The sequence below is a fragment of the Microcaecilia unicolor genome, chromosome 1 (genome assembly GCF_901765095.1).
Source record: "Microcaecilia unicolor chromosome 1, aMicUni1.1, whole genome shotgun sequence".
Taxonomy (NCBI): domain Eukaryota; kingdom Metazoa; phylum Chordata; class Amphibia; order Gymnophiona; family Siphonopidae; genus Microcaecilia; species Microcaecilia unicolor.
In genome coordinates this window covers 13803347-13820329 of record NC_044031.1, presented here as the reverse complement: position 1 = coordinate 13820329, position 16983 = coordinate 13803347, and positions in this window count along the sequence as shown.

The following is a 16983-nucleotide window of genomic DNA, read 5'->3' as shown; positions in this document are numbered from 1 at the left end:
TTTGTTGAATCCTCCCCGAGACCCATGGCGAGCAGAAGCGCTAAATGGGAGAAAGAAAAACCACAAGCGGGCGATGAGCCGCCAGAGCGCAAAGGGCCGCTAAGCGGGAACGGAGGGTTCACAAAAGAGCAACTCGAGCAGCTCACCGCCGCAGTGGAAGCAGCCCTGGAACCGCGACTTGCCAAACTCTCCAGTCAGTTCTCTAGCTTTGAAGCAGCGCAACAAGATCTTGAACGCCGGACCGGAGAGCTCGAGCAACGGGTCTCAGACCTGGAAGATGCAGCGGCATCCACCCCCCAGGGAATTGAGCAGCTCCAGCAAACAGTAGCTTCTTTATCGGCGAAAATGGATGACCTGGAAAACAGGTCACGGCGTTCCAACTTACACCTAATTGGGATCCCGGAGACGGTGGGGGACAGAGTGCTCTCGGCCGAACTGGAAACTTGGCTAAAAACTGAATTCGCGCTCTCAGACCACGCGGGGCCATTAAGCCTGGAGCGGGCACACAGAATCGGGAGGCCCCAAGATGGCCGTGCAGGGTCGCGCACGGTGATCATTAAAATCCATAACTACCTCCACAAGTTGGAAATCCTCAATGGCTATCGGATGAAACGTGAAGCCACTAAATTTAAGGGCAGCGCAGTGCGCATCTTCCAAGATTACTCGGCAGCACTACAAGAAAAACGGAAGGCATTTTCAGCCACGTGCAGCCACCTCCATGATCTGAACATACAATTCATGCTGATCTACCCCGCTACTTTAAAGATAAAGAGGAACGGCGGTTGGCAATCTTTCACTTCAGCCCCTGCTGCAAGAGAATTTGTGGCTGGGCTCGAGCGCCAAGGATCCAACATTCAAGAGGAGCCTCCTGTGAGATGAACTGCTTGGTCTCTGCCTTTAAGTGCTAGGATTCTGGTATTTGGACATGATAAGTAGTAGTAGTAGTAACATCTATAGAGGGCATGTTAAATGTACAAAAATGTTTGTTTCATATATTAGGGTATAATGTTATTGCTTGATAGGGCATGGTTTTCCCCATAACATCTAAGTGATTCCACAGTTGTGTGCTATGTGGGGGTGGGGGTTGGGGGGGGGAAGGGAAGGGAAGGGAGAGGTGTGGGAGGAGGGCAGGTTGGGGCACGGGGGGGGGGGGGAGTGAGGAGCGCACGGGGTTACTAGAGGGAAGGGATAAGGGGAGAGTCATCAACCAATGTTGCGGTGGGAGTGTGTGAGTGCATGGGTGAAAGGTGGATGTTATCATTTGTAGAATTTGGATCCTTGAGAGCAATCCCTGCTCTGCATAGAGGTTGGATCCCCCGGGGGGAGGGGCTGGCAGACGTGACATTACCGCTATCACAGCCAATGATACTCCAGTGACTGGCTGATCACTCCCAGATTAAAATAGTATCCTGGAACGTTTCAGGGATCACGTCCCCGGTGAAACGTTATAAAGTTTTGACACAGTTGAGGCGTAAGGGCGCCACAATAGCATCTCTCCAGAAGACCAAGCTCACAGACATAGAACATCAAAAACTGAAGCAGCTATGGGTAGGCGAGTGCTTTTACTCCTCCTCAGGGGGTAAGAAAAGTGGGGTTGCCATCCTAATCAAAAAAGGACTCCCTGTCAGCCCAAACTGGTTTATAAAGATACTGAGAGTTGAATAGTACTGCTACAGATGAATCACCAGGGCCTGAAATTCTATTTATGCGCAGTGTATGGCCCCAATGACTACAGCCCAACCTTCTTTCAAACACATCATTGGGGCTTCAACATGCAGACGCCCCTTGGATATGGGCAGGGGACTTCAACCAAGTATTGAACCCAGCCCTAGATAGGTCCTCTCCCAGGGCGATCCCAGGGTTGGGGAGTGGGATGGGCATCTCAGCACTTTGTCACCAACTTCACTTAGTAGACCCTTGGCGGGTGCATAATCCCACTACTCGAGACTATACACATCAGTCCAAAGTTCACCAAACCTGGTCGAGAATTGATTATATCCTGGTTTCCCAAACATGGTTTTTCAAGGTCAGGAAAGCAGAGCTGGGCCCGATGGCGGTTTCCGACCATGCAATGATCTAGTTGGTACTGGATCTGGCTGTGGGTCCACCTGGGGTAAGGTCATGGAGATTCCCATCATATCTACACCAAGACAAGCAATTTCTAGAACATCTGCAGACAAAGTGGCAATTTTATATTGACACAAATGCTGATTCGTGTGATTCGTCCATTACATTTTGGGAGGCCTCTAAGGCTGTCATGAGAGGGGAGGTGATTGCGTACCTAAGTGCAAGGGCCAAGAGACTAGCTTCAGGGGTACTCCGCTTAGAAGGGGAGTATAAGCTAGCAAAAAAAAGTATATTGCGCTCCTCGCGCAAATAAAGAAAAGATGGATGCTTCCCTGGTGGCACTCAACTCCCTCCTCCATGAACAAGCCCAGAAACATCTATTGGCAGGCCGGCTAAACTTTCAGTGTTTTGGTAACAAGTCGGGTAGACTGCTGGCAAGAGTAGCACGGTCGCACACCCCGCGTCAGTTTATCCCCACGATCATCAATCAGAGGGGGACCCGGGTCTCTACCCCGCAAGCCATTTTGGATGGGTTTCGAGCCTTTTTTGAGGACATGTATGCCACGGGTGACCGCGAACTCGGGCCCTCGCCATGGGACTATCTTGAGGATGCGGGAATGCCCAAGTTGAGGGCAGAGGCACAACAGGCGCTATCTGCTCCAATTCAAGGGGTAGAGGTACAAAAAGTTATTAAGACATTGAAGTTGGGCTCTGCCCCTGGGCCGACGGATTCTCCAACGAATACTTCAAAATTTTGGCACCCCAGCTCTGTGGCCCCATGGTGGCTTATTATGAAGAGGTGATAGAGCGGGGGTTCTTCTCTAGGGGAGAAAATGAAGCTCTCATTACATTGATACCTAAACCTGGCAAGCCGTTAGACCAGATGGAATCCTATCGACCTATATCCCTGCTTAACGTGGATTTAAAAATCTTGGCCAGAGTCCTGGCGGATAGGCTAGCAATCCACATTCCATCTCTAGTGGGGGAGCACCAGGTGGGGTTTGTAAGGGGCCGGCACGCGGTCACTCATGTGCGAAAGGTGCTGTTAGCTACGGCCTACGGCCAGGTTACTGGAGACCCACTGCTATTGGTGAGTCTCGATGCAGCCAAGGCCTTTGATAAAGTGAACTGGGATTACTTATTCCATGTCTTAGAGTATATCGGAGTGGGAGGGCTGTTCTTGGCTACCATAAAGACTCTCTACCGCAACGCTGCGGCACGGGTGCTGGTCAATGGGCTCCGCTCGACCCCCTTCTCGGTGGCGAGGGGTACTAGACAGGGGTGTCCCCTTTCCCCACTGTTGCGTACTATACTAAAGGAGCCCCTCTTGCGTACTATACTAAAGGATCCAGATATTAGGGGAGTGACATGCCGTGGGAGGGAGACGCGGGTGCTTGCCTTCGTTGACGATCTCTTCGTGACCCTTACACAGCCTACCATCTCAGTCCCCCACGTACTTGAGGTCATAAGGGAGTTCGGGGTTTTTTCTGGACTCACCCTCAATCTACAAAAATCAGTGGCTCTTCCGGTCCAATCTGCGATAAAGGAAGAATGGGTGGGGGATTTCCCATTCCAATGGGCTGAAGGGATGGTCCGCTATTTGGGTGTGTGGATTCCATCCGACCTCACCCGGTTGTCCGCCATAAATCTAGCACCATTGAGGGATAACCTTCTGAATATGCTGCGGGGATGGAGGGGGCTCCCACTCTCGTTACAGGGCCGCATCGCTTTATACAACATGATCCTATTCCCTAAATGGACGTACATCCTACAGATGCTACCGCTTGTCTTGGGCCACAAAGAAGACTTGTGGCTCCAAAAGCAGCTTAATGGGTTTCTATGGCAGGGGAAAAGAGCAAGAATTGGGATCAAGACACTAATGCGACCCCGGGGGAGGAGAGGACTGGAGCTTCTAGACCTGAGACTTTTCTCCATAGCCAGCTGTCTACGCCATTTATCGGATTGGTTTAGATCCACTGAATTCTTCTCATGCACGGGGATCGAGACTACCTTGATGGAGCCTCTCCACTTTGCATATTGGCTGCAGGCCCCCTCAGATCAACTACCCCCCTTGGGCCCCTACAAAGTCATTTTGATCCCCTTACGTAAAACATGGCAATGGCTCAGCAAAACTTTTAAATGGGACAAATTAGTGTCGCCCTTACTGCCAATCCGGGGTAATCTGGCATTCCCAGAGGGAGGGTCCTCAGTTTTATGGAAGAGGTGGTCTACTCGGGGGATCCATTTTCTATTCCAGGTGGTCATGGAGCAGGGATGCATAAAATCGTTCCAGTCCATATGTGAGGAATTTGGTTTGGATAGGGGTGACGCATTTGCATATTTACAGCTGAAACATTATGTTCGGTCACTGCCGGCTAATTTCTTGACTAGAGGGGTGTGGGAGCGCCAGGACGAGTTACTGGGGCTAGAGGCGCAACTGAGAACTCCTCTGAAATACTATCATGGTTGCTTACAAGACTCTGTACCACCACTTGACATCACTTCTGTAGGCACTCGGTGGAGTCAGGAGCTGAAATGGCATCTGGAACCTCAACAGTTGGAGCTTTGTCTGAAATTGTTGTGCAAAGTGACAGAGAATACGGCGTGGTGGGAGTTGAACTACAAGTTTTTACTGTGCTTACACATCTCACCCCATAGGGCCTTTAGAGCAACCTTGAGAGAGTCAGATGATTGCCCTAAGTGTGCAGGAGGGGGCGCCACCCTGGGCCATATGTTCTGGTCTTGTCCGGTGGTGCACACATTTTGGTTGGCCATGGGCAAGCAGGTATCAGGACTGTGGAAAGTGCGTTGGAAGCCCGCCCCTGGCCAGCTGTTTGATGTGTTTTTGGTGCAAGGGCCCATGCCTGAGGGAATGAGAGACTTCTTGAAGAGATCTGTGTTGATGGGGAAAAGAACCATCTTGCAGCAGTGGCTCACCAGGGAGGCCCCCTGTATGGCGCATTGGCGATGCGCCATGACGCAGTGTTGCTCAGTGGAGAAGCAGAGGGTCCGTGACCTCGCCTCTAAGCGGGGAGACCACTTTTGCAGGACCTGGTCTCCGTATTGGGACTTGCTCACTCCCACGGCAAAAAGTAGAATCTTAAATTGTTGGGGGGGGGGGGGTGGGGAAGGGGGGAGAGGGGGGTTTGGTTGGGAGGGTTTATGCGGGGGGTAGGGGGGCATAAGTGGTAAATGGAAAATTTTTGTGATGGCACCTTTCATATACAGGCCCTATCCTGTTCTTATTACTTAGTGAAATGTTTTGTGGTTTTGGCATTCTGTAACATATTGTGTTGTGCCAATAAACAATAATAAATAAATAAATAAATAAAAAACATTCTGAAGTGTCTGAAGCTCACTCCGTGGCAGTGAAGTACTGAACTCCTGTACTTTGTGTAGGCTAGGCTATGTGGACCACTCACCCTCACTCATAGACCCGCCCTCAGCCACGCCCCATCTGCACATAAAAAGCAACCTCAACGTTCTAAACTTTGTGGCTTCAGGGTTCGTAAGTTCAAAGCTCTGTAACCACTTTTACAAACCATCTAACTCTGCCCCGCCCTCACGTCAAAACGTTATGACGTCGGGGGCGGGTCATAATGACCACAACTACACTAAGCTAGGAAGCCCATTGCTGCATCTGTCTTTTCACTCCCCAACGCAGCCGTCATTCCCATACACTCTAAACCAAGCACGCGTCGCCCCCCCCAAAATCCAAACCCCCCTCTCTCACAGATGCCCGTGGACATCACCCCCCCCTCCAAAAATGCCAAACCACTCCCATGCCTCCACCCGCCCAACGCCCCTCCGCTCCCCAATATACGCTCCGCCCATCCCCAGTACATGCACGTCGGCACCCCCTCCAAAATCGGCAACCCCCCTCTACTACCCTCCCCTCCTCTTACTGGAGTCCCAGCCACGGAACTGAAGGGCAACGTACTTCGGAGATTCTGCTGCCTTCCGTTCTGTTCGCTATGAGCTCTGTGCCCTGATTGGTGGGTCCCGCCCTCATTTCTTGTTTCTGCAAAGGCGAGACCCGCCAATCAGGGCACAGAGCTCACAGCGAACAGAACGGATTAAGGCACCAGAATCTCCGAACTACCTTGCCCTTCACTTCTGTGGCTGGGACTCCGGTAAGAGGAGGGGAGGGTAGTACAGGGGGGTTGCCGATTTTGGAGGGGGGGGGCCAACGTGCACGTACCGGGGATGGGCGGGGCCTATGTCGGGGGGGGGGGGGAAGCAGAGGACCTTTAGCGCCAGTTTCATTTGTGCCAGAAACGGGCCTTCATTACTAGTATATATATATATATATATACTTTCATATGTATAGTTTGTATGAATATGGATTATAATAAGATAATGGCATACATAAAAATTATAAAAATCAAGCACAGAGCAATAATATGTTGCACAAGATTTATATGGTGATGTTTTGTAAATAAAACAATTAGATACACGTGAACATATGTCTATATGTCTATATATATATGTTAGTTTATATTTTAGTCCTTCGCAGCTGGGGTAGTGGAGATTCAGGAATGTATGTGATGATCATACATAGTAACATAGTAGATGACGGCAGAAAAAGACCTGCACGGTCCATCCAGTCTGCCCAACAAGATAAACTCATATGTGCTAGTTTTTTGTGTATACCTTACCTTGATTTGTACCTGTCTTTTTCAGGGCACAGACCGTATAAGTCTGCCCAGCACTATCCCCGCCTCCCAACCACCAGCCCCGCCTCCCACCACCGGCTCTGGCACAGACCGTATAAGTCTACCCAGCACTATCCCCGCCTCCCAACCACCAGCCCTGGCACAGACCGTATAAGTCTGCCCAGCACTAGCCCCGCCTCCCAACCGTCTCTGCCACCCATTCAAGGCTAAGCTCCTGAGGATCCCTTCCTTCTGAACAGGATCCCTTTATGTTTATCCCACGCATGTTTGAATTCCGTTACCGTTTTCCTCTCCACCACCTCCCGCGGGAGTGCATTCCAAGCGTCCACCACCCTCTCCGTGAAAAAATACTTCCTGACATCTTTCCTGAGTCTGCCCCCCTTCAATCTCATTTCATGTCCTCTCGTTCTACCGCCTTCCCATCTCCGGAAAAGGTTCGTTTGCGGATTAATACCTTTCAAATATTTGAACGTCTGTATCATATCACCCCTGTTTCTCCTTTCCGGGTTGGTAAGTCTATGAGGTCTGAAATGTAGACTGGGGCTTCACCGTGTATGATTTTATGAACTAGATTTTGAACCTAATATGTTCTTTAAGTGGGAGCCAGTGTAGTTTTTCTCTTAGGGGTTTGGCGCTTTCGTATTTCGTTTTTCCAAATATGAGTCTGGCTGCTGTGTTTTGGGCAGTTTGGGGTTTCTTAATGATTTGTTCTTTGGATCCGGCATAGATTGCATTGTCTCAAAACTGTGACTTTTGTTTTGAGACTTTTGATTGGTCCAAAAGGGGCAGATGATGTCACAGAATTCCTGTTGTTCTGGCTACAGCTTGGGTGAAAGCAGTGTTGCCAGGTGGGCGGTTTTACCGCCCAATTGGCCGGTTTTCCGTGACCCACCGCGGGAAATTTTTTGCCCGTGGCGGGTTGCGGTATTTTTATGCTGCTTTTTGGTCTTTTGGGCGTTTTTTTGGGCGTTTTTTCGGCCGCGGGGGGCGGGGTTAGTGACATTTTGGGCGGGGTTAGTGATGGGGGAGGCGGGGCTGATGACGGGGGAGGCGGGGCCGATGGCGGGGGAGGCGGGGCCGATGACGGCGGAGCGGGGGTGATGACGCGGGGTGGGGGTGTCAGGGGCGGGGTTTGAGTTTGGGCGGGTTTTGGGCTGGATTTAGGCTGGTTTGGGTGGGAAAAAATTTTTCCACCTGGCAACCCTGGGTGAAAGAGAAAAGTTGGTTACGAAGCTGAACTGGTAAGGGGAGGGTGCTGTCTGTTTGTGCTCTCCAGAGAAATTAAATAACAGGGCCTGGAGAACTTTGGGAAAGGCCAGCTTTGATTAGGAGTAAAGTTATTGAGATTGGGAAACCTGAAAAAGTCAGGACGGGCATTTAAGGGTGTATAATATGAAAGGCTAATTTTAATCCTAATCTGAAGAGGTAGTAAGGCCTCTAATCTTAAAGAGGGGTCAGAGAGGACTCATACCAGATTTTCTGAGTTTGGCACTCAGGAGAAGAGGTGGTTTTGGGAGGATCAGAGCTTAAAGGCTCAGACCCTGAGACTAATACAGAGGGAAACCTTTGTTGTAGTGCAGGAGCTAATTAAAGATAGTATCCTGATAAAATATTAGAGTGCATATGTATGGGAGTCAAATTTCTTCTTGATTGGTGAGTCAGATACCGGTGCCAGTATTACAGTACCAATGCTACAGTACCAATACCTCAGTGCAGGGTCTATCTTTGGCCGAGGCGGCCGCATAGGGCCTCGCGCTTAAGGGGGCCCCGCGCGGCGCGCCTCAACTCTACTACTACTACTTAACTAAAGCGCTACTAGGGTTACGCAGCGCTGTACAATTTAACATGGAAGGACAGTCCCTGCTCAAGGAGCTTACAATCTAAATGACAAGTGTACAATCTAGAGACAAGTGTACAATCTAATAGACAAGTGTAGAGTCCGTCTGATAGGGCATACTATATTTCACGAAAGATTAGGTGCCGAACGCAGCATTGAAGAGGTGAGTTTTAAGCAGAGATTTGAAGATGGGTAGGGAGGGGGCTTGGCGTAGGGGTTGAGGAAGATTGTTCCAGGCATAGGGTGAGGCAAGGCAGAATGAGCGGAGCCTGGAGTTGGCAGTGGTGGAGAAGGGAACTGAAAGGAGGGATTTGTCCTGTGAGCGGAGGTTACGGGCGGGAACATAGAGGGATATGAGGGTAACATAGTAACATAGTAGATGACGGCAGAAAAAGACCTGCACGGTCCATCGTCTGCCCAACAAGATAACTCATATTTGCTGCTTTTTGTGTATACCCTACATTGATTTGTACCTGTGCTCTTCAGGGCACAGACCGTATAAGTCTGCCCAGCACTATCCTTACCTCCCAACCACCGGCTCTGGCACAGACCGTATAAGTCTGCCCAGCACTATCCCCGCCTCCCAACCACCAGCCCCGCCTCCCGATCATGACTAAGCTCCTGAGGATCCAACCTTTTTTTTTTACAATTGAGTGCACATTGTTTTAGTCGTTTTTAGGGCTTTTGGACCATTTTTTATCATTTCCTGACATCCTGGCATTCAGACCTACTCACATTGTTACAGTGCCCGTTTTCACAAAGCTGGAATGCATCGATGATGTCACTGGAACACAGTGACATCATCGAGCCTCTTTTTGATGCCGATTCTACTTTTTAACTTATATATTTGTTTTTTTTTAAGAGTTTTTTTTTATCCCATTTGTTAGCGATTTTGATGGGGACCAGTCTGGCATTACATATCTATACTGGATTATTTCTGGCAGCAGTTCTAGCATTTTTGGTGCGATTTTCACACTGGTTTAAATTACACTAGACAACAACGTTGTCATTTTATTTTGACTAATGCCCTGGATAGTGAGGACTCAAGACCCTTGACATGGAAACATTTAAGGGCTCTCTGTCTCCTATACCACAGAACTGCTGTTTGTGATGCTGCTCAATGTGTGTGCGAAGCCGCCACCGTCAGTAACGAACTGGTGAGGAACTCTCTTTTGACTTACACTGTGGATGAGAATGGGCTTCTCTTTCCTTAAAGTTGTCCTAGTATTCATTTTAAATGGATTCATTTTTAAACGGAGGCTTTGCTCTCTTACAGTTGTGCACCAACGTGGTGAAGTGATTGCGACACCGCTTGGATAGGTGTCCTTACATCCTATATAATAAAACCCACCTCCAATGTTCTGAAGCTGACTGCGTGGACACAAGCCTTGAGGCATTTGTGCTTCTGTTGACGCCTCCCACTTCCGGGTGCGTCAGCAGCGAAAGTGCCCAATCAAAACAAAGCAGCGTTCGGAACGTTGGAGGTGCAGTTTCAGCACTTCGCCACGCCCCCGAGGTCGCCGCCCCTCACCCCTCCACCCCTCCTCCACCCACCCCCGAGGTCGCCGCAGCCACTGCTCCACCCTCCTCCCAGGTCGCCGCCACTCCCCCCCTCCATCCGACATCAGCCCAGCCGCCACTCCCGGCCACCGCCGCCCCACCTGCCGAGCAGCAGCAGCCGGCACAAAAACAAAAACAAAACCAACTTAAACCTGCAAAAATGCTTCTAGTGAGGAGCCGCAGACCGGGTGCATTTGTAGGTAAGGAGGAGAATCTTGAATTGTATGCGGTATCTGATCGGAAGCCAGTGAAGTGACTTGAGGAGAGGGGTGATATGAGTATATCGGTTCTGGCGGAATATAAGACATGCGGCAGCGTTCTGAACGGATTGAAGGGGGGATAGATGGCTAAGTGGGAGGCCGGTGAGGAGTAAGTTGCAGTAGTCAAGGCGAGAGGTAATGAGAGCGTGGACGAGAGTTCGTGTGGTGTGCTCAGATAGGAAAGGGCGAATTTTGCTGATGTTGAAGAGAAAGAAGCGACAGGTCTTGGCAGTCTGTTGGATATGCGCAGAGAAGGAGAGGGAGGAATCGAAGATGACTCCGAGGTTGCGGGCAGATGGGACGGGGTGGATGAGGGTGTTATCAACTGAGATAGAGTGGAGGAAGAGGAGAGGTGGGTTTAGGTGGAAAGACGAGGAGCTCGGTTTTGGACATGTTCAGCTTCAGGTGGTGGTTGGACATCCAGGCAGCAATGTCGGATAAGCAGGCCGATACCTTGGCCTGGGTCTCCGCGGTGATGTCTGGTGTGGAGAGATATAGCTGGGTGTTATCAGCATAAAGATGATACTCTGCCTCCTCTGCTCTATTCCGCTTCCGCACCGGCGCTCACAGTCTGCTGCTAACCATGGGAGTAGATTGGGGGGTGAGGGGGGACATTGCCCCCCCAAACGAACAACTTAGTCTTCTTACCTGAAGTTGCAGCGGCGAACTTGCGGGCGGGGCACCAGTAGTAGAAGCAGCAAGCAGGCAGGCTCGACTCCGTCCTTCGCTTCCCTGCCCTCTCTGCCTTCCGCCTTTCTCTGATGTCATTTCCTTTCGGGCGGGCGGGACACTGAGAGGGCAGGGAAGCGAAGGACAGAGTCGAGCCTGCCTACTTGCTTCTTTTTACTACCACCACCCGTTAGTTCACCGCTGCAACTTCGATGAGAGTGGAGTGGAAGTGAGTCAGGCTATCTAGTCCACTGTAAGGAAGGAAGCCATTTGGTAAATCTCTGTTTCCACTCCCCCGCGCAGTGCAGTTGTCTCCGTTCACTCAAAACACAGCAAGCAAACCTATGAGCTGCTGCATCCACGTTGTCGTTCTTTATTGGAGAGAGAAAGAGAGAGAGAGATGGGAGATGCTGAGAAGGGAGAGAGGGGGGGAGACGCTGGATAGAATGGGGAAGGGGATGGAAAGAAACAGGATGGGCAGGGGAGAGAGGAGAATTGCTGGACAACAGGGATTGATGGAGGGGACAGGGGAAAGAGGAAATTTGCTGGAAATGGATGGAGGAGAAGGCAGGGGAGAATTGAGAGTTGCTGGACATGGATGGATGGAGAGGAGGGCAGGGGAGAGAATAGAAATCGCTGGACATGGAGCGGAGGGCAGGAGAAGGAGGAAAATTGCTGGACATGGATGTATGGAGGGGAAGGGAAGAGAGGAAATTTGCTGGATATGGATGGATGGAGGAGAGGGCAGGGGAGAGAGGAGAATTGCTGAACATGGATGGATGAATGGAGGGGGCAGGGGACAGAGGACATTTGCTGGATATGGGTGGATGGAGGAGAGGGCAGGGGAGAATGGAGAGTTGCTGGACGGATGGATGGAGGGGAGAGAAGTCAGGAAGGAGATGCACATGGATGGAGGGGAGGGAAGAGAGGAGAAATGCTGGACATGGATGGAGTGGAGGGCAGAGAAGAGAGGAGAAATGTTGCACAAGGATGGAGGGAAGAAAAGACAAAGGAAGGAGATGCACATGGATGGAGAGGAAGGGAGATAGGAGAAATGCTGGACATGGATGGAGGGAAGGGAAGACAGGAAGTAGATGCACATGGATGGAGGGGAGTGAGGAGAAATGCTGGATATGGATGGAGGGGAAACTGCTGAGTTTAAGGGCTGGTTTGGAGCACGTTGAGGGCAGATACTGAAACTCGAGGAAGGATAGGGACAGGGCTACAGATGGTAGGACACATAAGGACACAGGAGGATGGTGGACATGGTGAGAGAAAAAATATCAAATGGAAAGAAGACACTGCATAAAACAGAAGACACTGGGACCAAAGCGAATAGAAAAACTAAATGATCAGACAACAAAGGTAGAAAAAAGTGTTTTATTCAGAATTTATTAATTGGAATATGTCAGCTTTTTGAAATGTGCATCTGTGATATTTTGCATTATTTTTGCTTATCAATGGGGTGGAGCTATGGTGGGGGCGGGGGCTAGGGCAGGGATGGGGCTAGGATGGGGCCCCACCAAATTGGTCTGCACAGGGCCCCGCACTTGCAAAGACCGGCCCTGCCTCAGTGCCACAGCAGTGCCTCAGTTCCAGTGTCGGTGCCAAGGTGAAGCGGTTCCAGAGTGAGTGTGAGAGGAAAACCAACGCTAGACAGCGTCTGAAGGAGATCAAGCGTTGCAAGTATAGTTTTTTTTTGTGTGTGTGTGCACACATGTTTTTTTTTTTTGTTAATTATTTTTGGGACATTAGGGTAATTTTAAAAGCACTTTAGTGTTGTGCTATAAACATTTCAAGAGTACACTAAAGAGAACATTACTTACCTGGAGAAGTTCCTGGAGGGTTCTAGACCTGAGAAGGAGAAGAACTGAGACAAATTTCAGCACAAAGGAATATATCCTTTGATAAAATTTCAGCAAAAGTGAAGCTTAAACAAAATTGAATATACTTACCTGATAAAGATTCCACAGTGGGGAAGAGCTGCAAGTAGAAAACTGAGTAGTTTAAAAGAGAGTATATTAAATGCTTATGTTAGTGCTATGATTATTGGGAGCACTGTATTAAAGAAGTATTTCACTCCTCTGCCTCTCTGACTGGCAGTCATTTATCGACCCCCTGATAAGTCTCTTTCATCCTTTCTCACTGACTTATGCTTCCCAATTCCTTGCCTTAACGTCCTCATTCAATCTTCAACTGTGCTTCTCTGCACCCACCCACCAAAACGGTCACTGTCTCGACCTTATCCTCTCCTCTAACTGCTTTCCCTCCAGCTTCTGTTCCTCAGTTCTCCCCCTTTCTGACCATCACGTATTAACCTTCACACTTAAGCACCCTCCTCCCCAGTCCCACCCAATCGCAACCCCCACATCTAGGAATCTTCAAGCTATTGACTCCCTTACTCTGTCCTCTTGTGTCTCTAACCTTTTCTCTTCCAACACTCTATCTAAGTCTGTCAATGAAGCCGTTTCTTCCTATAATACTATCCTCTCCTCTGCTCTGGACACTCTTGCCCCTCCCATGCCCTGTCCTACTAGGCGTACCAAACCCCAGCCTTGGCTGACCTCTAAAATCCGCTACTTTTGTTCCTGTGCCCGCTCTGCTGAACGTTCTTGGCTTAAATCACGCACCCTTGCTGACTTCATTCATTTCAAATTCATGCTAAACTCCTTCCAGTCTGCCCTTTCACGGGCCAAACAGGATTACTTCACCCAATTGACAAATTCTCTTGGTGCTAACCCTTGACTTCTCTTCGCCATGCTGAACTCTCTTCTCAAAGTGCCTCCATCCCCAATTCCCCCTTCTCTTTCTCCTCAGACCCTAGCTGAGCACTTCCACGATAAAATCCATAAGATTAACCTTGAATTTTCATCCAAACCCTCCCCACCTCTCTCTCCCTTAGTCCACACCCCTTACTCTCCTTCCTCTCCTACTACTACTACTATTTAGCATTTCTATAGCGCTACAAGGCATACGCAGCGCTTCTACTGAGGAAACTGCCCTTCTTCTTTCCTCCTCTAAATGTACTACCTGTTCCTCTGATCCCATCCCCACTTATCTACTTAACACTATCTCTCCTACTATCATTCCTGTCATCTGTCACATCCTTAATCTTTCACTCTCCACTGCAACTGTTCCTACGGTCTTCAAACATGCTGTTGTCACTCCACTCCTTAAAAAACCCTCACTTGACCCTACCTGTCCCTCCAACTATCGCCCCATCTCCCTTCTCCCTTTCCTCTCCAAATTACTTGAACGCGTCGTTCACCACCGTTGTCTTGACTTTCTTTCTTCTCAACCTATTCTTGACCCACTCCGATCTGGTTTCCGCCCTCTTCACTCTACTGAAACTGCCCTTACCAAAGTCTCTAATGACTTGCTGCTGGCTAAATCCAGAGGTCTCTATTCTATCCTTGTCCTTCTTGACCTATCTGCTGCTTTCGACACTGTTGACCACACCATACACCTAGATAAGCTATCCTCGATTGGATTCCAGGGTCCTGTTCTTTCCTGGTTCTCCTCCTACCTCTCACTTTGCACTTTCAGTGTTCACTCTGGCGGTTCCTCTTCAACTTCCATCCCACTTTCAGTTGGTGTGCCTCAGGGTTCTGTCCTTGCACCCCTCCTCTTCTCCATCTATATCTCTTCCCTTGGTACCCTGATTTCATCCCATGGCTTTCAAAACCATCTTTACGCAGACGATTCTCAGATCTACATCTCCACCCCTGAAATCTGAACCTTAATCCAGGACAAAATTTCATCCTGCTTGTCTGACATTGCTGCTTGGATGTCTCTACGCCATCTGAAGCTAAACATGACTAAAACTGAACTTCTCATTTTCCCCCTAAACCCACCTCCACTCTTCCCCCATTCTCTATCTCTGTTAATGGCTCTCAGATCTACTACTACTACTACTACTTAACATTTCTAAAGCGCTACTAGGGTTACGCAGCGCTGTACAATTTAACATAGAGGGACGGTCCCTGCTCAAGGAGCTTACAATCTAAGAGACAAGTGAACGGACAGTCCGATAGGGGCGGTCAAATTGGGGCAGTCTGGATTTACTGAACGGTAAGAGTTAGGTGCCGAATGCAGCATAGAAGAGGTGGGTTTTAAGCAAAGACATGAAGATGGGCAGGGAGGGGGCTTGGCATAAGGGCTCAGGAAGGTTGTTCCAAGCATAGGGTGAGGCGAGGCAGAATGAGCGGAGCCTGGAGTTGGCGGTGTTGGAGAAGGGTACAGAGAGGAGGGATTTGTCCTGTGAACGGAGGTTACGGGCGGGAACATAGGGGGAGATGAGGGAGGAGAGGTAGTGAGGGGCAGCAGACTGAATGCATTTGTAGGTAAGAAGGAGAAGCTTGAATTGAATGCGGTATCTGATTGGAAGCCAGTGAAGTGACCTGAGGAGAGGGGTGATATGAGTAAATCGGTTTTGGCGGAATATGAGACGTGTCGCAGAGTTCTGAACAGATTGAAGGGGGGATAGATGGCTAAGTGGGAGGCCAGTGAGGAGTAAGTTGCAGTAGTCAAGGCGAGAGGTGATGAGAGCATGGACGAGAGTTCATGTGGTGTGTTCAGAGAGGAAAGGGCGAATTTTGCTGATGTTAAAGAGGAAGAAGCGGCAGGTCTTGGCAGTCTGCTGGATATGCGCAGCGAAGGAGATGGAGGAGTCAAAGATGACTCCGAGGTTGCGGGCAGATGAGGGTGTTACCAACTGAGATAGAAAGTGGAGGAAGAGGAGACGTGGGTTTTGGTGGAAAGACGATGAGCTCAGTCTTGGACATGTTCAGTTTCAGGTGGCGGTTGGACATCCAGGCAGCAATGTCGGATAGGCAGGCTGATACCTTTGCCTGGGTCTCAGCGGTGATGTCTGGTGTGGACAGATATACAGTGGTGGAAATAAGTATTTGATCCCTTGCTGATTTTGTAAGTTTGCCCACTGACAAAGACATGAGCAGCCCATAATTGAAGGGTAGGTTATTGGTAACAGTGAGAGATAGCACATCACAAATTAAATCCGGAAAATCACATTGTGGAAAGTATATGAATTTATTTGCATTCTGCAGAGGGAAATAAGTATTTGATCCCCCACCAACCAGTAAGAGATCTGGCCCCTACAGACCAGGTAGATGCTCCAAATCAACTCGTTACCTGCATGACAGACAGCTGTCGGCAATGGTCACCTGTATGAAAGACACCTGTCCACAGACTCAGTGAATCAGTCAGACTCTAACCTCTACAAAATGGCCAAGAGCAAGGAGCTGTCTAAGGATGTCAGGGACAAGATCATACACCTGCACAAGGCTGGAATGGGCTACAAAACCATCAGTAAGACGCTGGGCGAGAAGGAGACAACTGTTGGTGCCATAGTAAGAAAATGGAAGAAGTACAAAATGACTGTCAATCGACAAAGATCTGGGGCTCCACGCAAAATCTCACCTCGTGGGGTATCCTTGATCATGAGGAAGGTTAGAAATCAGCCTACAACTACAAGGGGGGAACTTGTCAATGATCTCAAGGCAGCTGGGACCACTGTCACCACGAAAACCATTGGTAACACATTACGACATAACGGATTGCAATCCTGCAGTGCCCGCAAGGTCCCCCTGCTCCGGAAGGCACATGTGACGGCCCGTCTGAAGTTTGCCAGTGAACACCTGGATGATGCCGAGAGTGATTGGGAGAAGGTGCTGTGGTCAGATGAGACAAAAATTGAGCTCTTTGGCATGAACTCAACTCGCCGTGTTTGGAGGAAGAGAAATGCTGCCTATGACCCAAAGAACACCGTCCCCACTGTCAAGCATGGAGGTGGAAATGTTATGTTTTGGGGGTGTTTCTCTGCTAAGGGCACAGGACTACTTCACCGCATCAATGGGAGAATGGATGGGGCCATGTACCGTACAATTCTGAGTGA